A 26100-nucleotide genomic window follows, 5' to 3' on the forward strand; every position below is an offset into this window, starting at 1 on the left:
GAGCTCTATCCTCGCTCTCGACGTGGTTACCAAGGTTCCCGGGGTTAGGGTTTGGGTTTTGGCTCTGTTGTTGTACTACTTGTGCTAGTAGGTTTGTCATTTGCTGCATAGCGGCAGCTATCTGCACATTGGGGTCTATTTGGGATTCAGGATTGGGTCCAGTAGAGGTTTCCCCAGTTTCCCTAACCGGCGTGGGTTGTCTAGTTCCGCGCCCACGTCCCCGACCACTTCGTGTTCCTTCCATAAGTTTCACTCGGTCTAGGCAAGAATGCTAAACCAAAATAAGCACGATGCATGTAAGTAACACTCAAAACTTTTATGATAACACACATTTATACATTCCAAACAAGATCAACGCATATATACAAGCCGGTCAAAATTAGGCCGCACACATACATACAGCCAGTTAAGTCAAGTACAAACATAGACGATCCACCGAGGAATGGCCTTTCTAGTTCACCAAATCCTTTCTAACCTAGGCCCTCATATCTTTCGTATCCGGGCGCAAGAATCCCATCTAAGATAATTCACAACTCGAGCCGGCCGGTCCCAAGAGTAAACCATCCTTATTAAAGATTCCTACCCGACATACATACCTAGCTTCCTCGAGTCCTATGATAATGATTCGTACACTTATCACATGCCCGGTTCATAACTTACGCTCAAACGAGCACTTAGACATATTCATGAAATTAGGACCACAACACCACTTGGCCCAGTCTCACTCCGCGCAGAGACCACGCGAAGTGGCTCTGATACCAATTGTAACAGCCCCACTTTTCCCTAAGGCGAACCAAAGGGGTTAGCGGACTGCCTGCCCAGCTCTCGCCAGGACTACAGATCAGATTAGAGCAATCTATTGCGATCCGGAACTTACAAACGAGCGTAAACAGGTCAAAATGGTAAAATAACCCAAAATAAAAAAATGAAATCCGGAGTCGGTCATGAATAGTAACCGATCCGTCAAAACCCAACCGAAAGAGCACGCAAACATTCACATCTGAACTTTAGCGATTACAATCCAAAAGGACATACAAAAGTTTTCAAAAGTTAATACATATACACGGTTTGCCAAATCAAAAGAGAAAATGCCCCAAAAGTATACTTAGGGTTTTAATACATGAGCTATACAAAAGATATGTTCAACTAGCTCAATTTGGCAGCCATTTGTCAAATCCAGACCAAAAGGGCAAAATTTTCCTGTAAGGAAAACAAAAGGAACAGAAAGGGGTGAGCTTGCGATCAATGAGGTACCAAACAGATAGCATTGAAATCATGGCATTTCACATTTAACAAATCAGACACACATGTCAGATGTAAATCAAAGGAACCAATGATTCAAATCAGAAGGATACGGGTGGCTCTCAGGAGCCAAATTTCCAGCGCAATACTTGATCCAAACCGGTTGACTCTCCGTCAACGTATATAGAACCAACGCGTCCGTAGACCCCTCTTATCACCGAATTCCGTCCACCAAACACCCCTTTACCGGGCCCGCTCACCTCAAACGAACAAAATGGTAATACTCGAGTATACCGGAATCAAGGGTCTCAATACCCAAAATCCCCGAACAGACTACCGTGGTTTGTTATCTAATCGTCCAGGCCCTTGCCGGCCCGACTCGAATAACTTAGCCACAGGATTGAGCTCATAGGTCATAGAAATCCGAACAGATGCAGACACAGATAACAGATTCAGATACAGATACAGAATAGCAGATTCAGATAGCAGATTCAGACGGCAGATTCAGATAGGCACTCAAAATTGGCATATGGACAGACAAGAGAACGAGTGTGATAAAGTACACCCTCGTCTCAAACAAATTAAACAAATCGCAGAGCAGAAATCAAGTTAAACAGCAATGGAGGGGAGTGGTACACTCACCGGCTCAACTTCAAAAGTTTTCACTTCAGATTGGCCTTAATCGCCAAGAAACCCTAAAATAACCAAAATAAACCAATTGAAGGTTTTACTTCCAGAATCGAGTAAACAGAATGCACATGTGAGGCTCGACTACACGTCGTACGCCTTGCCAAATAAATACTAGTGCAAGAATGCAAAAACACGATTCCCTTGGAAACGAAAAGGTAGCATGAAGACCTAGGCGCAAACAACCCAAAAGCCCTTTCATTTCTACCAAAAGGCAAATCCAACTTAAAAGAACCAAACGGCCTAGAAAATCGGGCAGCACTTCCCCTAAATTTCTTACTTTTCCAGCCATTAAGGCTTCATTATTTCCTCAAATCAGCCCTAACATTTCACACCAAAGGTCATCTCATTTCCCAAAAGCCGTACAGGGCTCAAAGTGGTACAAGTACAAAAGTTAGCTAGGAAACAACCAAAATGAAAGCAAGCCCTAAGAGAGACTCGACGACGAGTCATAAAACAATGCTGAACACAACCCCAATAGGGTCTCATATGCATAAATAAGCATGATAGCAAACCAGAATTAGAAATAGCATTAGTCTTGGCCCCAAATAGAAAAACTGTTTTGCCCTTATTTTGCGGTAATGGTGTCAAATTCACTATGATTATCGGATGGGGGTGTAAGACCCACCGTTTCGAAGCCAAGAAACAGAGCTACAACAATGTAGAAGGTCACTCAATCCAGTTCCTAACACAACTAGGTCAAATATGCAAAATACTATACCAGAATTCCCAAAACAGGTTTGCAAATCACACAAAACTGTAATTACTATAACTCAGTCTATACAAGTCCAAATGCCGAAATTCAAAAGGAAAATGATAGCTAAGACATCCAGTAACATTTCATCAGAAGACACCAACTTCAAAATCCAAACCAAATCCAGTCAAAATAGGCAATTACTATCGCAGTTCCGCACATTCTGTTCACCAAAAACAGCAACAGTAAAAACGGCATAACTCACTCTATACTACTCCAAATGCCCTGAAATTTTGTAGGCACTTCATACTCACCAATACCTACAACTTTCATGTTTTGAGAAAAGTCCAATTCGGCCGATAGCTATGACCTAAAATTTCGGACAGGATAGGGGTTCATGAACCCTAACTTTTCACAATTCACTTCAAATCCAAAATTGGTTGCATTTATCAACAATTCACACCCACTAGAGTCAAAGCCCCTTATTACCAACCATCAAAAACAACCATACCATCAAAATCATATGAAACCAGAAAATTCATCATAAAATGGAAAACTTCACTAAATCAAGCCAAACCAAGAAATAAATCATATATTCCAACACTCAAGCCACTTCTAAGCATACTATAACCATCATTAGGTGTAGTAGAGGTTCAAGCATCACTTACCAAGTATCAAGAGATGTAGAGAGGTGTTGGCCACCTTAGAGCTTCAAACAAACTTCACTCATACCCTTACTATCACTAGAAGGAAAGATTGTATGGAGTACAAACTAAGTTAAACACTTGATTTGGTGGATTTGGACAAGTTGGAAGCTTGAAATGTTGAAGAATTTTCTTCCTTCTTGCAAGTGAGAGGTTCGGCCACAATGAGAAGAAAAATGGTGAATTTTGTGATTTTTTTGAGATATATAATCCTTTGGTCAAAAAAGTCAAAAATGTGAATAGTATTTCTTAAGTCAACTCCAATGATCTTGTGACACTTGTCACTATCATAAATGCATTCCTATCCTTTCTTTTCTCTCTCTCATCAATCAAATCTCACTCTCTACTTATCTCTTAACACCCGATAAATTTTTCACAGTATCCGAAACTTAACCTTATTGACCGAATTTTTCTGAACTTTTCGCACTAGTGGGTCCCACATCTAATAGATAATCTTAATTTTCTAAAAATTCACCAATGCTAGAAAAAACATCTAAAAACTATAATTGCTCATAAAATTCACCAGGAAAATATTTCTAAGCCAGAAAATGCAAAAAAAATTATGTAACTAAGGGGTAATAAACCCTAGGAAAAATATTAGGGTTTTACGGGTTCTCACACTCTCCCCCCCTTAAAAGAATTTCGTCCTCGAAATTTCTTATTAACGGAATCTATCAAATCTAGAGTACCCAACGGACCATACCTTCTCCATCCTCAGACGAGTCAGGGACCTGATGCTGCTCTAGAGAATATACTCGAGCTGGTGCCTTCGATCCCGTCCCTTCTCCTTTCGTCTGTCCAGGGTTGTTCTTGGCGGGTTGCTGAGAATTGGGCTTGGTCGGTGGCAGAATCCCTCTCCGCTCGCGCAGGCGAGCTGGACAGTTAGCAATCCGATGTTCAGCGCTTCCACAGCGCAAGCATTTTCCTTCTTTCTTCCAGCAATTTGTTTCCGTATGACTTGGCCCTCCGCAATATCCACAGGGACCACGAGTAGCAGAGACCAGTCCTCCCTGAGGGACATCACGCGACACCCCTGGTTGCCGTACTTCCCCGTTTCCCTTGCGAACTTTAGAGATTATACTATTATCTGCTTGTTCTGAGCTGCTCCCCGGAAAACCCCTTTTTCTTGCTTGGAAGTTTCTAACTTGTAACCCTGCAGTTTCAACGCGCTGGGCTTTTTCCACCGCATCACTAAAGGCATTAAGTTGGGCTACCGCCAGATCTTTTTGAATTTCCACGTTCAAGCCCTGGATAAAACGCCTTATTCGCCGTTGCTCGGTCATGATGAGTTCGGGCGCAAATTTGGATAGGCGGGTGAATTGACTCTCATATTCCGCCACAGTCTGAGCCCCTTGCCGGAGCCGGATAAACTCGTCCTCCTTCCTCTCCTGGACTAGAGGAGGCAAAAACTTTGCATTAAATTCTCGGATGAAGTTCACCCAAGTCCTAGGCGTCTGCTCCCGCTCCCATTTCTGTCTAATTACGTTCCACCAGGAACGGGCAGCTCCCTCCAGTTGGAACACGGCAAAAGTGACCTGCCTTTCGTCAGGGTAGTGTAGGGCCGCGAATATATCAACCATTTTCTCAAGCCACTTCTCAGCAACGTCGGGGTCGGGTCCCCCAATAAACTTTGGCGGGGAAAACTTTTGAAAACGTTCGAGAGCTCTATCCTCGCTCTCGACGTGGTTACCAAGGTTCCCGGGGTTAGGGTTTGGGTTTTGGCTCTGTTGTTGTACTACTTGTGCTAGTAGGTTTGTCATTTGCTGCATAGCGGCAGCTATCTGCACATTGGGGTCTATTTGGGATTCAGGATTGGGTCCAGTAGAGGTTTCCCCAGTTTCCCTAACCGGCGTGGGTTGTCTAGTTCCGCGCCCACGTCCCCGACCACTTCGTGTTCCTTCCATAAGTTTCACTCGGTCTAGGCAAGAATGCTAAACCAAAATAAGCACGATGCATGTAAGTAACACTCAAAACTTTTATGATAACACACATTTATACATTCCAAACAAGATCAACGCATATATACAAGCCGGTCAAAATTAGGCCGCACACATACATACAGCCAGTTAAGTCAAGTACAAACATAGACGATCCACCGAGGAATGGCCTTTCTAGTTCACCAAATCCTTTCTAACCTAGGCCCTCATATCTTTCGTATCCGGGCGCAAGAATCCCATCTAAGATAATTCACAACTCGAGCCGGCCGGTCCCAAGAGTAAACCATCCTTATTAAAGATTCCTACCCGACATACATACCTAGCTTCCTCGAGTCCTATGATAATGATTCGTACACTTATCACATGCCCGGTTCATAACTTACGCTCAAACGAGCACTTAGACATATTCATGAAATTAGGACCACAACACCACTTGGCCCAGTCTCACTCCGCGCAGAGACCACGCGAAGTGGCTCTGATACCAATTGTAACAGCCCCACTTTTCCCTAAGGCGAACCAAAGGGGTTAGCGGACTGCCTGCCCAGCTCTCGCCAGGACTACAGATCAGATTAGAGCAATCTATTGCGATCCGGAACTTACAAACGAGCGTAAACAGGTCAAAATGGTAAAATAACCCAAAATAAAAAAATGAAATCCGGAGTCGGTCATGAATAGTAACCGATCCGTCAAAACCCAACCGAAAGAGCACGCAAACATTCACATCTGAACTTTAGCGATTACAATCCAAAAGGACATACAAAAGTTTTCAAAAGTTAATACATATACACGGTTTGCCAAATCAAAAGAGAAAATGCCCCAAAAGTATACTTAGGGTTTTAATACATGAGCTATACAAAAGATATGTTCAACTAGCTCAATTTGGCAGCCATTTGTCAAATCCAGACCAAAAGGGCAAAATTTTCCTGTAAGGAAAACAAAAGGAACAGAAAGGGGTGAGCTTGCGATCAATGAGGTACCAAACAGATAGCATTGAAATCATGGCATTTCACATTTAACAAATCAGACACACATGTCAGATGTAAATCAAAGGAACCAATGATTCAAATCAGAAGGATACGGGTGGCTCTCAGGAGCCAAATTTCCAGCGCAATACTTGATCCAAACCGGTTGACTCTCCGTCAACGTATATAGAACCAACGCGTCCGTAGACCCCTCTTATCACCGAATTCCGTCCACCAAACACCCCTTTACCGGGCCCGCTCACCTCAAACGAACAAAATGGTAATACTCGAGTATACCGGAATCAAGGGTCTCAATACCCAAAATCCCCGAACAGACTACCGTGGTTTGTTATCTAATCGTCCAGGCCCTTGCCGGCCCGACTCGAATAACTTAGCCACAGGATTGAGCTCATAGGTCATAGAAATCCGAACAGATGCAGACACAGATAACAGATTCAGATACAGATACAGAATAGCAGATTCAGATAGCAGATTCAGACGGCAGATTCAGATAGGCACTCAAAATTGGCATATGGACAGACAAGAGAACGAGTGTGATAAAGTACACCCTCGTCTCAAACAAATTAAACAAATCGCAGAGCAGAAATCAAGTTAAACAGCAATGGAGGGGAGTGGTACACTCACCGGCTCAACTTCAAAAGTTTTCACTTCAGATTGGCCTTAATCGCCAAGAAACCCTAAAATAACCAAAATAAACCAATTGAAGGTTTTACTTCCAGAATCGAGTAAACAGAATGCACATGTGAGGCTCGACTACACGTCGTACGCCTTGCCAAATAAATACTAGTGCAAGAATGCAAAAACACGATTCCCTTGGAAACGAAAAGGTAGCATGAAGACCTAGGCGCAAACAACCCAAAAGCCCTTTCATTTCTACCAAAAGGCAAATCCAACTTAAAAGAACCAAACGGCCTAGAAAATCGGGCAGCACTTCCCCTAAATTTCTTACTTTTCCAGCCATTAAGGCTTCATTATTTCCTCAAATCAGCCCTAACATTTCACACCAAAGGTCATCTCATTTCCCAAAAGCCGTACAGGGCTCAAAGTGGTACAAGTACAAAAGTTAGCTAGGAAACAACCAAAATGAAAGCAAGCCCTAAGAGAGACTCGACGACGAGTCATAAAACAATGCTGAACACAACCCCAATAGGGTCTCATATGCATAAATAAGCATGATAGCAAACCAGAATTAGAAATAGCATTAGTCTTGGCCCCAAATAGAAAAACTGTTTTGCCCTTATTTTGCGGTAATGGTGTCAAATTCACTATGATTATCGGATGGGGGTGTAAGACCCACCGTTTCGAAGCCAAGAAACAGAGCTACAACAATGTAGAAGGTCACTCAATCCAGTTCCTAACACAACTAGGTCAAATATGCAAAATACTATACCAGAATTCCCAAAACAGGTTTGCAAATCACACAAAACTGTAATTACTATAACTCAGTCTATACAAGTCCAAATGCCGAAATTCAAAAGGAAAATGATAGCTAAGACATCCAGTAACATTTCATCAGAAGACACCAACTTCAAAATCCAAACCAAATCCAGTCAAAATAGGCAATTACTATCGCAGTTCCGCACATTCTGTTCACCAAAAACAGCAACAGTAAAAACGGCATAACTCACTCTATACTACTCCAAATGCCCTGAAATTTTGTAGGCACTTCATACTCACCAATACCTACAACTTTCATGTTTTGAGAAAAGTCCAATTCGGCCGATAGCTATGACCTAAAATTTCGGACAGGATAGGGGTTCATGAACCCTAACTTTTCACAATTCACTTCAAATCCAAAATTGGTTGCATTTATCAACAATTCACACCCACTAGAGTCAAAGCCCCTTATTACCAACCATCAAAAACAACCATACCATCAAAATCATATGAAACCAGAAAATTCATCATAAAATGGAAAACTTCACTAAATCAAGCCAAACCAAGAAATAAATCATATATTCCAACACTCAAGCCACTTCTAAGCATACTATAACCATCATTAGGTGTAGTAGAGGTTCAAGCATCACTTACCAAGTATCAAGAGATGTAGAGAGGTGTTGGCCACCTTAGAGCTTCAAACAAACTTCACTCATACCCTTACTATCACTAGAAGGAAAGATTGTATGGAGTACAAACTAAGTTAAACACTTGATTTGGTGGATTTGGACAAGTTGGAAGCTTGAAATGTTGAAGAATTTTCTTCCTTCTTGCAAGTGAGAGGTTCGGCCACAATGAGAAGAAAAATGGTGAATTTTGTGATTTTTTTGAGATATATAATCCTTTGGTCAAAAAAGTCAAAAATGTGAATAGTATTTCTTAAGTCAACTCCAATGATCTTGTGACACTTGTCACTATCATAAATGCATTCCTATCCTTTCTTTTCTCTCTCTCATCAATCAAATCTCACTCTCTACTTATCTCTTAACACCCGATAAATTTTTCACAGTATCCGAAACTTAACCTTATTGACCGAATTTTTCTGAACTTTTCGCACTAGTGGGTCCCACATCTAATAGATAATCTTAATTTTCTAAAAATTCACCAATGCTAGAAAAAACATCTAAAAACTATAATTGCTCATAAAATTCACCAGGAAAATATTTCTAAGCCAGAAAATGCAAAAAAAATTATGTAACTAAGGGGTAATAAACCCTAGGAAAAATATTAGGGTTTTACGGGTTCTCACACTCTCCCCCCCTTAAAAGAATTTCGTCCTCGAAATTTCTTATTAACGGAATCTATCAAATCTAGAGTACCCAACGGACCATACCTTCTCCATCCTCAGACGAGTCAGGGACCTGATGCTGCTCTAGAGAATATACTCGAGCTGGTGCCTTCGATCCCGTCCCTTCTCCTTTCGTCTGTCCAGGGTTGTTCTTGGCGGGTTGCTGAGAATTGGGCTTGGTCGGTGGCAGAATCCCTCTCCGCTCGCGCAGGCGAGCTGGACAGTTAGCAATCCGATGTTCAGCGCTTCCACAGCGCAAGCATTTTCCTTCTTTCTTCCAGCAATTTGTTTCCGTATGACTTGGCCCTCCGCAATATCCACAGGGACCACGAGTAGCAGAGACCAGTCCTCCCTGAGGGACATCACGCGACACCCCTGGTTGCCGTACTTCCCCGTTTCCCTTGCGAACTTTAGAGATTATACTATTATCTGCTTGTTCTGAGCTGCTCCCCGGAAAACCCCTTTTTCTTGCTTGGAAGTTTCTAACTTGTAACCCTGCAGTTTCAACGCGCTGGGCTTTTTCCACCGCATCACTAAAGGCATTAAGTTGGGCTACCGCCAGATCTTTTTGAATTTCCACGTTCAAGCCCTGGATAAAACGCCTTATTCGCCGTTGCTCGGTCATGATGAGTTCGGGCGCAAATTTGGATAGGCGGGTGAATTGACTCTCATATTCCGCCACAGTCTGAGCCCCTTGCCGGAGCCGGATAAACTCGTCCTCCTTCCTCTCCTGGACTAGAGGAGGCAAAAACTTTGCATTAAATTCTCGGATGAAGTTCACCCAAGTCCTAGGCGTCTGCTCCCGCTCCCATTTCTGTCTAATTACGTTCCACCAGGAACGGGCAGCTCCCTCCAGTTGGAACACGGCAAAAGTGACCTGCCTTTCGTCAGGGTAGTGTAGGGCCGCGAATATATCAACCATTTTCTCAAGCCACTTCTCAGCAACGTCGGGGTCGGGTCCCCCAATAAACTTTGGCGGGGAAAACTTTTGAAAACGTTCGAGAGCTCTATCCTCGCTCTCGACGTGGTTACCAAGGTTCCCGGGGTTAGGGTTTGGGTTTTGGCTCTGTTGTTGTACTACTTGTGCTAGTAGGTTTGTCATTTGCTGCATAGCGGCAGCTATCTGCACATTGGGGTCTATTTGGGATTCAGGATTGGGTCCAGTAGAGGTTTCCCCAGTTTCCCTAACCGGCGTGGGTTGTCTAGTTCCGCGCCCACGTCCCCGACCACTTCGTGTTCCTTCCATAAGTTTCACTCGGTCTAGGCAAGAATGCTAAACCAAAATAAGCACGATGCATGTAAGTAACACTCAAAACTTTTATGATAACACACATTTATACATTCCAAACAAGATCAACGCATATATACAAGCCGGTCAAAATTAGGCCGCACACATACATACAGCCAGTTAAGTCAAGTACAAACATAGACGATCCACCGAGGAATGGCCTTTCTAGTTCACCAAATCCTTTCTAACCTAGGCCCTCATATCTTTCGTATCCGGGCGCAAGAATCCCATCTAAGATAATTCACAACTCGAGCCGGCCGGTCCCAAGAGTAAACCATCCTTATTAAAGATTCCTACCCGACATACATACCTAGCTTCCTCGAGTCCTATGATAATGATTCGTACACTTATCACATGCCCGGTTCATAACTTACGCTCAAACGAGCACTTAGACATATTCATGAAATTAGGACCACAACACCACTTGGCCCAGTCTCACTCCGCGCAGAGACCACGCGAAGTGGCTCTGATACCAATTGTAACAGCCCCACTTTTCCCTAAGGCGAACCAAAGGGGTTAGCGGACTGCCTGCCCAGCTCTCGCCAGGACTACAGATCAGATTAGAGCAATCTATTGCGATCCGGAACTTACAAACGAGCGTAAACAGGTCAAAATGGTAAAATAACCCAAAATAAAAAAATGAAATCCGGAGTCGGTCATGAATAGTAACCGATCCGTCAAAACCCAACCGAAAGAGCACGCAAACATTCACATCTGAACTTTAGCGATTACAATCCAAAAGGACATACAAAAGTTTTCAAAAGTTAATACATATACACGGTTTGCCAAATCAAAAGAGAAAATGCCCCAAAAGTATACTTAGGGTTTTAATACATGAGCTATACAAAAGATATGTTCAACTAGCTCAATTTGGCAGCCATTTGTCAAATCCAGACCAAAAGGGCAAAATTTTCCTGTAAGGAAAACAAAAGGAACAGAAAGGGGTGAGCTTGCGATCAATGAGGTACCAAACAGATAGCATTGAAATCATGGCATTTCACATTTAACAAATCAGACACACATGTCAGATGTAAATCAAAGGAACCAATGATTCAAATCAGAAGGATACGGGTGGCTCTCAGGAGCCAAATTTCCAGCGCAATACTTGATCCAAACCGGTTGACTCTCCGTCAACGTATATAGAACCAACGCGTCCGTAGACCCCTCTTATCACCGAATTCCGTCCACCAAACACCCCTTTACCGGGCCCGCTCACCTCAAACGAACAAAATGGTAATACTCGAGTATACCGGAATCAAGGGTCTCAATACCCAAAATCCCCGAACAGACTACCGTGGTTTGTTATCTAATCGTCCAGGCCCTTGCCGGCCCGACTCGAATAACTTAGCCACAGGATTGAGCTCATAGGTCATAGAAATCCGAACAGATGCAGACACAGATAACAGATTCAGATACAGATACAGAATAGCAGATTCAGATAGCAGATTCAGACGGCAGATTCAGATAGGCACTCAAAATTGGCATATGGACAGACAAGAGAACGAGTGTGATAAAGTACACCCTCGTCTCAAACAAATTAAACAAATCGCAGAGCAGAAATCAAGTTAAACAGCAATGGAGGGGAGTGGTACACTCACCGGCTCAACTTCAAAAGTTTTCACTTCAGATTGGCCTTAATCGCCAAGAAACCCTAAAATAACCAAAATAAACCAATTGAAGGTTTTACTTCCAGAATCGAGTAAACAGAATGCACATGTGAGGCTCGACTACACGTCGTACGCCTTGCCAAATAAATACTAGTGCAAGAATGCAAAAACACGATTCCCTTGGAAACGAAAAGGTAGCATGAAGACCTAGGCGCAAACAACCCAAAAGCCCTTTCATTTCTACCAAAAGGCAAATCCAACTTAAAAGAACCAAACGGCCTAGAAAATCGGGCAGCACTTCCCCTAAATTTCTTACTTTTCCAGCCATTAAGGCTTCATTATTTCCTCAAATCAGCCCTAACATTTCACACCAAAGGTCATCTCATTTCCCAAAAGCCGTACAGGGCTCAAAGTGGTACAAGTACAAAAGTTAGCTAGGAAACAACCAAAATGAAAGCAAGCCCTAAGAGAGACTCGACGACGAGTCATAAAACAATGCTGAACACAACCCCAATAGGGTCTCATATGCATAAATAAGCATGATAGCAAACCAGAATTAGAAATAGCATTAGTCTTGGCCCCAAATAGAAAAACTGTTTTGCCCTTATTTTGCGGTAATGGTGTCAAATTCACTATGATTATCGGATGGGGGTGTAAGACCCACCGTTTCGAAGCCAAGAAACAGAGCTACAACAATGTAGAAGGTCACTCAATCCAGTTCCTAACACAACTAGGTCAAATATGCAAAATACTATACCAGAATTCCCAAAACAGGTTTGCAAATCACACAAAACTGTAATTACTATAACTCAGTCTATACAAGTCCAAATGCCGAAATTCAAAAGGAAAATGATAGCTAAGACATCCAGTAACATTTCATCAGAAGACACCAACTTCAAAATCCAAACCAAATCCAGTCAAAATAGGCAATTACTATCGCAGTTCCGCACATTCTGTTCACCAAAAACAGCAACAGTAAAAACGGCATAACTCACTCTATACTACTCCAAATGCCCTGAAATTTTGTAGGCACTTCATACTCACCAATACCTACAACTTTCATGTTTTGAGAAAAGTCCAATTCGGCCGATAGCTATGACCTAAAATTTCGGACAGGATAGGGGTTCATGAACCCTAACTTTTCACAATTCACTTCAAATCCAAAATTGGTTGCATTTATCAACAATTCACACCCACTAGAGTCAAAGCCCCTTATTACCAACCATCAAAAACAACCATACCATCAAAATCATATGAAACCAGAAAATTCATCATAAAATGGAAAACTTCACTAAATCAAGCCAAACCAAGAAATAAATCATATATTCCAACACTCAAGCCACTTCTAAGCATACTATAACCATCATTAGGTGTAGTAGAGGTTCAAGCATCACTTACCAAGTATCAAGAGATGTAGAGAGGTGTTGGCCACCTTAGAGCTTCAAACAAACTTCACTCATACCCTTACTATCACTAGAAGGAAAGATTGTATGGAGTACAAACTAAGTTAAACACTTGATTTGGTGGATTTGGACAAGTTGGAAGCTTGAAATGTTGAAGAATTTTCTTCCTTCTTGCAAGTGAGAGGTTCGGCCACAATGAGAAGAAAAATGGTGAATTTTGTGATTTTTTTGAGATATATAATCCTTTGGTCAAAAAAGTCAAAAATGTGAATAGTATTTCTTAAGTCAACTCCAATGATCTTGTGACACTTGTCACTATCATAAATGCATTCCTATCCTTTCTTTTCTCTCTCTCATCAATCAAATCTCACTCTCTACTTATCTCTTAACACCCGATAAATTTTTCACAGTATCCGAAACTTAACCTTATTGACCGAATTTTTCTGAACTTTTCGCACTAGTGGGTCCCACATCTAATAGATAATCTTAATTTTCTAAAAATTCACCAATGCTAGAAAAAACATCTAAAAACTATAATTGCTCATAAAATTCACCAGGAAAATATTTCTAAGCCAGAAAATGCAAAAAAAATTATGTAACTAAGGGGTAATAAACCCTAGGAAAAATATTAGGGTTTTACGGGTTCTCACACTCTCCCCCCCTTAAAAGAATTTCGTCCTCGAAATTTCTTATTAACGGAATCTATCAAATCTAGAGTACCCAACGGACCATACCTTCTCCATCCTCAGACGAGTCAGGGACCTGATGCTGCTCTAGAGAATATACTCGAGCTGGTGCCTTCGATCCCGTCCCTTCTCCTTTCGTCTGTCCAGGGTTGTTCTTGGCGGGTTGCTGAGAATTGGGCTTGGTCGGTGGCAGAATCCCTCTCCGCTCGCGCAGGCGAGCTGGACAGTTAGCAATCCGATGTTCAGCGCTTCCACAGCGCAAGCATTTTCCTTCTTTCTTCCAGCAATTTGTTTCCGTATGACTTGGCCCTCCGCAATATCCACAGGGACCACGAGTAGCAGAGACCAGTCCTCCCTGAGGGACATCACGCGACACCCCTGGTTGCCGTACTTCCCCGTTTCCCTTGCGAACTTTAGAGATTATACTATTATCTGCTTGTTCTGAGCTGCTCCCCGGAAAACCCCTTTTTCTTGCTTGGAAGTTTCTAACTTGTAACCCTGCAGTTTCAACGCGCTGGGCTTTTTCCACCGCATCACTAAAGGCATTAAGTTGGGCTACCGCCAGATCTTTTTGAATTTCCACGTTCAAGCCCTGGATAAAACGCCTTATTCGCCGTTGCTCGGTCATGATGAGTTCGGGCGCAAATTTGGATAGGCGGGTGAATTGACTCTCATATTCCGCCACAGTCTGAGCCCCTTGCCGGAGCCGGATAAACTCGTCCTCCTTCCTCTCCTGGACTAGAGGAGGCAAAAACTTTGCATTAAATTCTCGGATGAAGTTCACCCAAGTCCTAGGCGTCTGCTCCCGCTCCCATTTCTGTCTAATTACGTTCCACCAGGAACGGGCAGCTCCCTCCAGTTGGAACACGGCAAAAGTGACCTGCCTTTCGTCAGGGTAGTGTAGGGCCGCGAATATATCAACCATTTTCTCAAGCCACTTCTCAGCAACGTCGGGGTCGGGTCCCCCAATAAACTTTGGCGGGGAAAACTTTTGAAAACGTTCGAGAGCTCTATCCTCGCTCTCGACGTGGTTACCAAGGTTCCCGGGGTTAGGGTTTGGGTTTTGGCTCTGTTGTTGTACTACTTGTGCTAGTAGGTTTGTCATTTGCTGCATAGCGGCAGCTATCTGCACATTGGGGTCTATTTGGGATTCAGGATTGGGTCCAGTAGAGGTTTCCCCAGTTTCCCTAACCGGCGTGGGTTGTCTAGTTCCGCGCCCACGTCCCCGACCACTTCGTGTTCCTTCCATAAGTTTCACTCGGTCTAGGCAAGAATGCTAAACCAAAATAAGCACGATGCATGTAAGTAACACTCAAAACTTTTATGATAACACACATTTATACATTCCAAACAAGATCAACGCATATATACAAGCCGGTCAAAATTAGGCCGCACACATACATACAGCCAGTTAAGTCAAGTACAAACATAGACGATCCACCGAGGAATGGCCTTTCTAGTTCACCAAATCCTTTCTAACCTAGGCCCTCATATCTTTCGTATCCGGGCGCAAGAATCCCATCTAAGATAATTCACAACTCGAGCCGGCCGGTCCCAAGAGTAAACCATCCTTATTAAAGATTCCTACCCGACATACATACCTAGCTTCCTCGAGTCCTATGATAATGATTCGTACACTTATCACATGCCCGGTTCATAACTTACGCTCAAACGAGCACTTAGACATATTCATGAAATTAGGACCACAACACCACTTGGCCCAGTCTCACTCCGCGCAGAGACCACGCGAAGTGGCTCTGATACCAATTGTAACAGCCCCACTTTTCCCTAAGGCGAACCAAAGGGGTTAGCGGACTGCCTGCCCAGCTCTCGCCAGGACTACAGATCAGATTAGAGCAATCTATTGCGATCCGGAACTTACAAACGAGCGTAAACAGGTCAAAATGGTAAAATAACCCAAAATAAAAAAATGAAATCCGGAGTCGGTCATGAATAGTAACCGATCCGTCAAAACCCAACCGAAAGAGCACGCAAACATTCACATCTGAACTTTAGCGATTACAATCCAAAAGGACATACAAAAGTTTTCAAAAGTTAATACATATACACGGTTTGCCAAATCAAAAGAGAAAATGCCCCAAAAGTATACTTAGGGTTTTAATACATGAGCTATACAAAAGATATGTTCAACTAGCTCAATTTGGCAGCCATTTGTCAAATCCAGACCAAAAGGGCAAAATTTTCCTGTAAGGAAAACAAAAGGAACAGAAAGGGGTGAGCTTGCGATCAATGAGGTACCAAACAGATAGCATTGAAATCATGGCATTTCACATTTAACAAATCAGACACACATGTCAGATGTAAATCAAAGGAACCAATGATTCAAATCAGAAGGATACGGGTGGCTCTCAGGAGCCAAATTTCCAGCGCAATACTTGATCCAAACCGGTTGACTCTCCGTCAACGTATATAGAACCAACGCGTCCGTAGACCCCTCTTATCACCGAATTCCGTCCACCAAACACCCCTTTACCGGGCCCGCTCACCTCAAACGAACAAAATGGTAATACTCGAGTATACCGGAATCAAGGGTCTCAATACCCAAAATCCCCGAACAGACTACCGTGGTTTGTTATCTAATCGTCCAGGCCCTTGCCGGCCCGACTCGAATAACTTAGCCACAGGATTGAGCTCATAGGTCATAGAAATCCGAACAGATGCAGACACAGATAACAGATTCAGATACAGATACAGAATAGCAGATTCAGATAGCAGATTCAGACGGCAGATTCAGATAGGCACTCAAAATTGGCATATGGACAGACAAGAGAACGAGTGTGATAAAGTACACCCTCGTCTCAAACAAATTAAACAAATCGCAGAGCAGAAATCAAGTTAAACAGCAATGGAGGGGAGTGGTACACTCACCGGCTCAACTTCAAAAGTTTTCACTTCAGATTGGCCTTAATCGCCAAGAAACCCTAAAATAACCAAAATAAACCAATTGAAGGTTTTACTTCCAGAATCGAGTAAACAGAATGCACATGTGAGGCTCGACTACACGTCGTACGCCTTGCCAAATAAATACTAGTGCAAGAATGCAAAAACACGATTCCCTTGGAAACGAAAAGGTAGCATGAAGACCTAGGCGCAAACAACCCAAAAGCCCTTTCATTTCTACCAAAAGGCAAATCCAACTTAAAAGAACCAAACGGCCTAGAAAATCGGGCAGCACTTCCCCTAAATTTCTTACTTTTCCAGCCATTAAGGCTTCATTATTTCCTCAAATCAGCCCTAACATTTCACACCAAAGGTCATCTCATTTCCCAAAAGCCGTACAGGGCTCAAAGTGGTACAAGTACAAAAGTTAGCTAGGAAACAACCAAAATGAAAGCAAGCCCTAAGAGAGACTCGACGACGAGTCATAAAACAATGCTGAACACAACCCCAATAGGGTCTCATATGCATAAATAAGCATGATAGCAAACCAGAATTAGAAATAGCATTAGTCTTGGCCCCAAATAGAAAAACTGTTTTGCCCTTATTTTGCGGTAATGGTGTCAAATTCACTATGATTATCGGATGGGGGTGTAAGACCCACCGTTTCGAAGCCAAGAAACAGAGCTACAACAATGTAGAAGGTCACTCAATCCAGTTCCTAACACAACTAGGTCAAATATGCAAAATACTATACCAGAATTCCCAAAACAGGTTTGCAAATCACACAAAACTGTAATTACTATAACTCAGTCTATACAAGTCCAAATGCCGAAATTCAAAAGGAAAATGATAGCTAAGACATCCAGTAACATTTCATCAGAAGACACCAACTTCAAAATCCAAACCAAATCCAGTCAAAATAGGCAATTACTATCGCAGTTCCGCACATTCTGTTCACCAAAAACAGCAACAGTAAAAACGGCATAACTCTCTCTATACTACTCCAAATGCCCTGAAATTTTGTAGGCACTTCATACTCACCAATACCTACAACTTTCATGTTTTGAGAAAAGTCCAATTCGGCCGATAGCTATGACCTAAAATTTCGGACAGGATAGGGGTTCATGAACCCTAACTTTTCACAATTCACTTCAAATCCAAAATTGGTTGCATTTATCAACAATTCACACCCACTAGAGTCAAAGCCCCTTATTACCAACCATCAAAAACAACCATACCATCAAAATCATATGAAACCAGAAAATTCATCATAAAATGGAAAACTTCACTAAATCAAGCCAAACCAAGAAATAAATCATATATTCCAACACTCAAGCCACTTCTAAGCATACTATAACCATCATTAGGTGTAGTAGAGGTTCAAGCATCACTTACCAAGTATCAAGAGATGTAGAGAGGTGTTGGCCACCTTAGAGCTTCAAACAAACTTCACTCATACCCTTACTATCACTAGAAGGAAAGATTGTATGGAGTACAAACTAAGTTAAACACTTGATTTGGTGGATTTGGACAAGTTGGAAGCTTGAAATGTTGAAGAATTTTCTTCCTTCTTGCAAGTGAGAGGTTCGGCCACAATGAGAAGAAAAATGGTGAATTTTGTGATTTTTTTGAGATATATAATCCTTTGGTCAAAAAAGTCAAAAATGTGAATAGTATTTCTTAAGTCAACTCCAATGATCTTGTGACACTTGTCACTATCATAAATGCATTCCTATCCTTTCTTTTCTCTCTCTCATCAATCAAATCTCACTCTCTACTTATCTCTTAACACCCGATAAATTTTTCACAGTATCCGAAACTTAACCTTATTGACCGAATTTTTCTGAACTTTTCGCACTAGTGGGTCCCACATCTAATAGATAATCTTAATTTTCTAAAAATTCACCAATGCTAGAAAAAACATCTAAAAACTATAATTGCTCATAAAATTCACCAGGAAAATATTTCTAAGCCAGAAAATGCAAAAAAAATTATGTAATTAAGGGGTAATAAACCCTAGGAAAAATATTAGGGTTTTACGGGTTCTCACACTCCTGAGCCCCTTGCCGGAGCCGGATAAACTCGTCCTCCTTCCTCTCCTGGACTAGAGGAGGCAAAAACTTTGCATTAAATTCTCGGATGAAGTTCACCCAAGTCCTAGGCGTCTGCTCCCGCTCCCATTTCTGTCTAATTACGTTCCACCAGGAACGGGCAGCTCCCTCCAGTTGGAACACGGCAAAAGTGACCTGCCTTTCGTCAGGGTAAGCTACTCACTTGGCCTCTTAATGAACCTATACTTTAGTAGGGAACGAATCCAATTATTAATGTTTTCACTCGTTGACCTAGGTTTGGGCAACGACGGTGATCGTAACTGAGACGTTTGACGTCGATTATTACTTTTGCTTGACAGGTGAGTGTTCCACTACCTGCTACTTGTTATGAGAAATATTCGTGTACTTGAAAGTATTGAATTGTTATTGTTTGAGCCAAACACTGTTTTAATTAAAATTGAGGCGAGTGTGTACTTTATCGCACTCGACCTTTCTTATTTTTTCTTTTCACTGAGGCTCTACTTACTGAATGAATTAACATGAAATGAGATATTGCTATACATGACTGTGCTTAAGTTGCGTGGATGACATTCCACCAACTATCCGTTGACACCCTGGGGTTTGCCCTAGGGAGAGGTGGGGCTGTCACAGTTGGTATCAGAGCTTAGGCTTCAGATCTTTGTAGAGTATCCTAGACATAAAAGCTCAGGATGCTGGACTGTGGGATTGGTTTGAAAGTTAAGTGATCACTGGAAGGAAAAAAAAAATTTTGAGCCTAGGTTTGAATTGGTTTGGGCGAGTTAGGAATTTTCGACTTGAGGATTATATTTGATTATTTTCCCTTAAGAGTACTTAAGTTTATCTACACTTTGTGTAGGCTGGATGAATCTGGCGGCCCTAGTAATAGACCGGTTGGCGAGCCATCCCGTGGGGACTTACCGATGATTAAGTATCAAATCAGACCCGGAGGCCTAGAGCCTATTGGGGCTTATCTAATCACTACAAGTGGTGTGAGTGTCTGCAAATTTTACCTATTCTAATGGAGTAGTGTTGGCCGTTGTGAAGGAGCGAAAGTTGCTTGCCCGGGACAATGCTAGGTTTAAAGCTGAAGTCAATCAACTAAAGGAAACTACTAAAATGCAAGCCGATCGAATTAAGGAGCACAGGTATGATATGGTTGAAGGCCATCAAAGGATTGGTAAATCTTTGTATGTAACTTGGAGAAGCTCAGGAACGCGTTTAGGGGGCAATAAAAGTGAGGAATAGAGTCGAGTCAAACCTGAATGTTTGTGATGACCTGTTTGGGGACTTCAGTAGACTTAAGTGGTGAAGTCTCTAACATTGGAGACGAGGCAAGTGTTGACCTTGCCTAGACCGGAGGAGGGTCAGCTAGTCCCGCATCAAACTAAGCCTACACCTCTAGGCTACTACTTTGGATGATTTTGACTACTATACATAGAAAGGATAAGGGATGTGGTGACTCGGTGGTTGTACAATTTTCTTTTGACTACTTGCACTGGATTTTTCCTTGATATGACTGTATGACTGTATTTGTATCTGTGAGTCTCGTACCTGATACTTTTGGTCTAGTTATCTTACAAACAACTACTATGAGCCTTGGAATGTATAATACTTTGACTTTGACTGTGACTGTGAATTGGACTGTGACTGTTACCGTAACTTTGACCTCGACTTTATTACGACATTGGCATTTAATTGCTTTATATTTTCACTCGCTTATTGTGACTCCGATTTCATTTTATTTGACTTTTGAAAAGGAATAATCATCTATCATGTACCAACACGTACTTACCCATTGGTTAAAATACTTGGACCCTAGACCAGTGAGTAATAAAGGAGAATAGGTCCAGGACCAAGAAGAGGAATAAAGGTTTGTAGTCAATTAGAACCAGGGACCCGGAGGTGGAGTAGGGGACCAGGTAGCTACAGCTATCAATCGTATGACTGATCTACTGTTTACTGGCCATTCAGTTGACCAACAAGGTCAAACACCGGGTAACTAGTAAAGGAACCTTGAAGTAAGTGAAGATAGAGTCCTAAATCAGTTCCAAAAGTTCACACCTCCTAAATTTCTTGGAGAACTAGATCCCGAAATTGCCGAGAACTGGTTTGAAAGAATGGAAGATATTTTACTGCTTCGCGTGGTCTCTGCGCGAAGTGAGCTTGGGGCCAAGTGGTGTTAATGTTTCGATTATGTGAGTCAGTGGAAAGGACTAGGTGCTCTTTTTGGGCGTAAGCTATGAATGATGACTGTTATAAGCGTAAACCCTTTATCAGGATACTTGGGAGGAATAGATATGTACGTCGGGTACGAATCTGTAATATGGGTGATTTACTCTTAGGACCGGCCGGCTCGAGTTGTGAATTACCTTATTGTGGATTCTTGTACTTGAGTACCAAAAAGTGGAGAGCCCTAGAATAAGGGCCTGTATCTTGATTGCACTTGAGACAAGTTTTAATGGCAAAAGTCAAGGCGCGAAGGATCCTAATATTTGACCTAGTTATTGGACTGATTGAGGGAATAAATCTCGGAAGCTATCATGGACTAATCTCAAAATAGTCTGACAGGGTTTCTATAGATGGTGGCTAGATTATACTGTACGTCGAGAAATTTGCACTGAAGATCTGTTTCCTTCACCCATGACTGTGAAGACATGATAAGTGTTTATTTCGAATGTGGGGCGGTTTGATTACAACTATATGGATATTTCTACTCCTCTTGTGACATTCTTTCCTATGCTTCCTTGACACCTATCCACTAATGTCTAAGTATGGACTTGACTCGATTATGATCGTGGCGAGATCGTGAGTTTTGGAATTATGCATGGGAATTTGAGAAAAGAATTGGATTCTATACCTGTATGCAAGAGATTGAGATAGGAGGTAGAAGTTCCGACACATAAAGTACGCTTTAGGGTTGCTATGTGCATAAGTGATAAGGATACTCTCGTATTGAAATTCCCGAATAAGAATGAGTGGCATTGTATTCTGAGCTATTAGCCTACCTGTATTCTATTATCTTGTCTATCTCACTTGAGGATAGCTACGTTTAATTCCTTGTGGTAGGATCGGAGGAGAATGAATTTAAAAGTTATATGACTAGAGTTTCCAATTGTAATTAGTTACTTACTTTGCTCCTTTGATTTACTGGCAAGCTACTATCGAGATAAGTGAATTAGTGAGATGACAAATGTGACTGATCTGCATAAGAAAATAGAGGTTATTAAAAAAGAAATAGAGTTCCAAAAGAGATGAACTGAGTACTGGGAAAGATGATGGGAACCAAAATACCTAGAGAACATTGAACTATTGCATCAGAACATACGATTGAAAGGAAATATGAAGGGGTTCCACAAGAGGTACAGAATAAGTTTGTACCAGTACATTTGCCAAGTTGAATAGCCATTAATGAGGTTTTTGCCTGGATAAGTTATAATCATTGGACTATGCATAGTGACATTTTTATATAGCAAGATGTATTCCCTTAGGAACAGTGGACTTGGTACCTGCTGTTTTAATAAGTGCTATGAAATATTGGTGGTGGTGCAATATTGGATCCTTATCCCTGAGTTTATTGCCCTACTTTGGTCTTTGAGTTAAAAATTTATCGTTTGTCGCTCGAAGGGAAGAAATGATTTAATGTACAGAGTGTATGGGTTAAAGAGCTAGCAAGAATAGTAACCATGTTGTAACTCTTCTTTCTATCGAGATTAAGGTTTGCGTCACATTTTTCACCTTGACTAAATCAACAATTTGACCGAATTGTCTTCATCTTCCCTCTTACTTGGCCGAACCAAGAGAGAAGAGAAACCAAAGAGAGACCTCCAACTCCAACCTCAATTTTGTACTTGAATCTGAAGTTACTCCATGGAAATGTTAACTAAGAAAGATTTCAAGGTATTGGTGGAGCGATTTTTGAGGAAGAAGCCCTGGATTTCCATCTTTCTTGAGGTTACAAGGTAACTTTGGCTAGCAATTTTCCTCTACTACCAATATAGGAAAACTAGTGGATTAAGGTAGTACTTTTGGCAGCTTTATGGAAAATTTCATGGGTTGAACTAGTGTTATGGTAATTTATGGTTTTATGGTGAATTTTCTACCACACGTCATGCTTAAGTACTGACCATGGTCTGATAGCTTTGTTATGACTTGCCTAAAGAAAATTCAAGCTTGTGATTAAGAATTTCAGCTTCGGGTTTCATTTTGCTAAACTTGAGTAGAGACGGTTATATGCTTGATGTAGTGAGTTGTGGGCTTGATATTTATATGCTTGAGTTGAAGCTATTTCATGGGAAGAATGAAGCCTTGAATGGGCTAGGAAAAGTTAGTAAACACAAAGGATGTGCCGCTGAAAATTTTTTCCGCAGGGAACCTTGGAAGGTTTTACAGAATTTGTTATATCTTGATGTAGAAAAGTCAAAATTGAGTTTTATTATGTTTGAAACTAGATTCAGAGTATCAGTATTGTTCTCAATTTCCATGAATATCTATGATTTTTCAAAGTTGACTGAAACTGTATACCTGTTCTGTCTGTTACTGGGTGAAGCAGCAACTTTAGGTTGGAATTTGACCGACTCGTGGATTGGATCTTACAATGGTACCTTCTAGAAAGTTGTAACAATTTGAATCCATATTCCGACGGTATAAAGTTTTTTAAGTTTTGGACATAAGAAGCTCGAGATAAGATTTTCAAATGAGATCACGCAAAACTAAAAAAATTTCTATTTTTCCTAGGATTATTCCTACTTACATTCCCAACTTTAGGATTGGAGTTGGTAAACTATTTTGAGGTTGGTTTATGAGTAGAAACGAGACTTAAATGAAAGGAAAATGAGTTCTTCAAACCACCTTAGGTCGGACAGTTTACAACTTTGCATTTTGAACGTCTTTTCTACTTTCTCTAAACGTTTGGCTATAAGTGATACTTTTCTGCTCTAAATGACTTTTGCAACATTGATTAGTAAGGACATAAGGATTATTCTTCGATGGGAACAAGCTAGTATTATATTTCGATAGGTTATACAACTATGAAACTTGTAAATTGAAACATGTTCTAAATAAAGATTTGTAGCTTCAATTCCTACATAATATGGCTTTGTATTGCTGGTCTTACTAAAGCATGCGCTCACAGGACTCGAGAGAGTTAAAAAGGATATTCATCGAAAATATTTTGAACTACTCAGTAATCAAGCTGAGAATCTCGAGGGCGAAATTCTTTAAGGGGGAGAGAGTGTGAGAACCCTCATTTTTAAAATACAATTTCCCCAAACTACATGCCTTGCACCAAGATTTAAACCACCTCTTATATGCCCTGGCATTATATTTCACAATGTGTTACAACAAATCCCTTGTATTGACCCTCACTTTAAAACACAATTTTCTTACTTACATGCCTTATTATAAGATCTAGACCATTTAATATATGCCCTTACAAATTATTTTCTATGTGTTATAATAATTTCCATGCATTTCATTTCAATTCATTTTACTTGAAGTAAAATATTTCCTTGAGCTAGGTTGTAAATAATTCACCACTTGTAATTGTCCAAGTGTTCTTTTATTAGTGGTAGAGACTTTATGTGAGAGATTAGAGGTGTTGAATAATTATTGGTGCATTTGGAAAGGTAAGAATGGCATTAGTCAAAGATTAAGAAAGGTTAGGACAATAATGGAGCCATGTGGCAAAACCCTAGCCATGTATCTTGTTTGACCAAAGGATTAGAGGAATTTTAAACCAACTTTGCTTCATTTTCCTCCAAAATTTCGTCCACCTTAAGGGCTTCCAAGGGAAGGAAGAAAACTCCATCTTCTTGCTATGACAACCTTAGCTTGATCTTGAACAAAAACCAAAAGAGAAAGATCTAGAGTTTGTGAGAAAATTTCCTTCAATCTTTGAGGTTGTTTCAAGCCTAAAGCTTCTATTGTGGTGGTTTGTTTGGTGACCAAAGCAACTTGTAAGTAAGGTATGTAATCTTTAAAATTTGGGTTTATGATGTTATATCATCTACTTGAGGTTGAAATGGTGAAAACAACTTGTTATGGTTGAATTTGGGGTTAGTTTCTTGAGTTAATCAAGTAATGGTTAGGTTTACTAATATGCATACCAAGTGTTTGATGAAATGTCTAACCCTTATTCATGTGTGTTTATGAAGTATTGATATGTTTTAAACCCCTATTTAGTTGGATCTAATACTTGGTATGTGCAAGGAATGAAAATAACAAGAAGAGTAGAAGTTAGAAATTTTTTAAAGTGTGCTGACCGAAACTTTTTAAGCTTGCTGCCCGGTTTTTCCTTGATATTTTCATGCACATTTTGGCTACAAATGTGAGTATTATATGTTGGGTTATGTGTGTGGAGGTTGTCTACAAAAAAATTAGCCAATTTGGTTGAATTATAAACAAAGGAGGAAAACTGGACTAGGTCCAGAAATTTTCTGTCCAGCCATCTTGTTAAGGTCATAACGTGTTACTCACTGATCAGAATTGAGTGCCGTTTATGGCAATTGAAAGTAGACTCTTAGAGCTTTAAAACGGTACAAAGCTCATTTTCTGGTTCATCCCGAGCGATCCATGGCGAGTCTGGAAAGTTGGCTGTCCGGGAAGTACTGTTCATCCGAGACAGTCCAGAAAGTTCATTTGGTTTCTTAATTTTGAGCCACTTATGTTGGGATTTTGGAAATGGTTTCTTCTAGACAAATTTAGCCTTATGAACCTAGTTTCCAATGCAACTGACGGAACCAAATTCTGACTTTCCCACAATGAGCAATGACCGTTTCCCCGAGGCTGGCCGGGCGAGACAGTTTAACCCGTAATGAAGCCTTTGAGCTGTAGTGAAACTTTTCTTTTGCCAAACTTTCATGTACATACTAGACTTGTTTTCCATGAACTTTCACCGTGGTTTAGACCCTATTTGCATGCCGGATTAAGTAGCTTAAGCTACTCACTTGGCCTCTTAATGAACCTATACTTTAGTAGGGAACGAATCCAATTATTAATGTTTTCACTCGTTGACCTAGGTTTGGGCAACGACGGTGATCGTAACTGAGACGTTTGACGTCGATTATTACTTTTGCTTGACAGGTGAGTGTTCCACTACCTGCTACTTGTTATGAGAAATATTCGTGTACTTGAAAGTATTGAATTGTTATTGTTTGAGCCAAACACTGTTTTA

This window comes from Coffea arabica, chromosome 6e, assembly GCF_036785885.1.
Source record: "Coffea arabica cultivar ET-39 chromosome 6e, Coffea Arabica ET-39 HiFi, whole genome shotgun sequence".
Classification (NCBI taxonomy): Eukaryota; Viridiplantae; Streptophyta; class Magnoliopsida; order Gentianales; family Rubiaceae; genus Coffea; species Coffea arabica.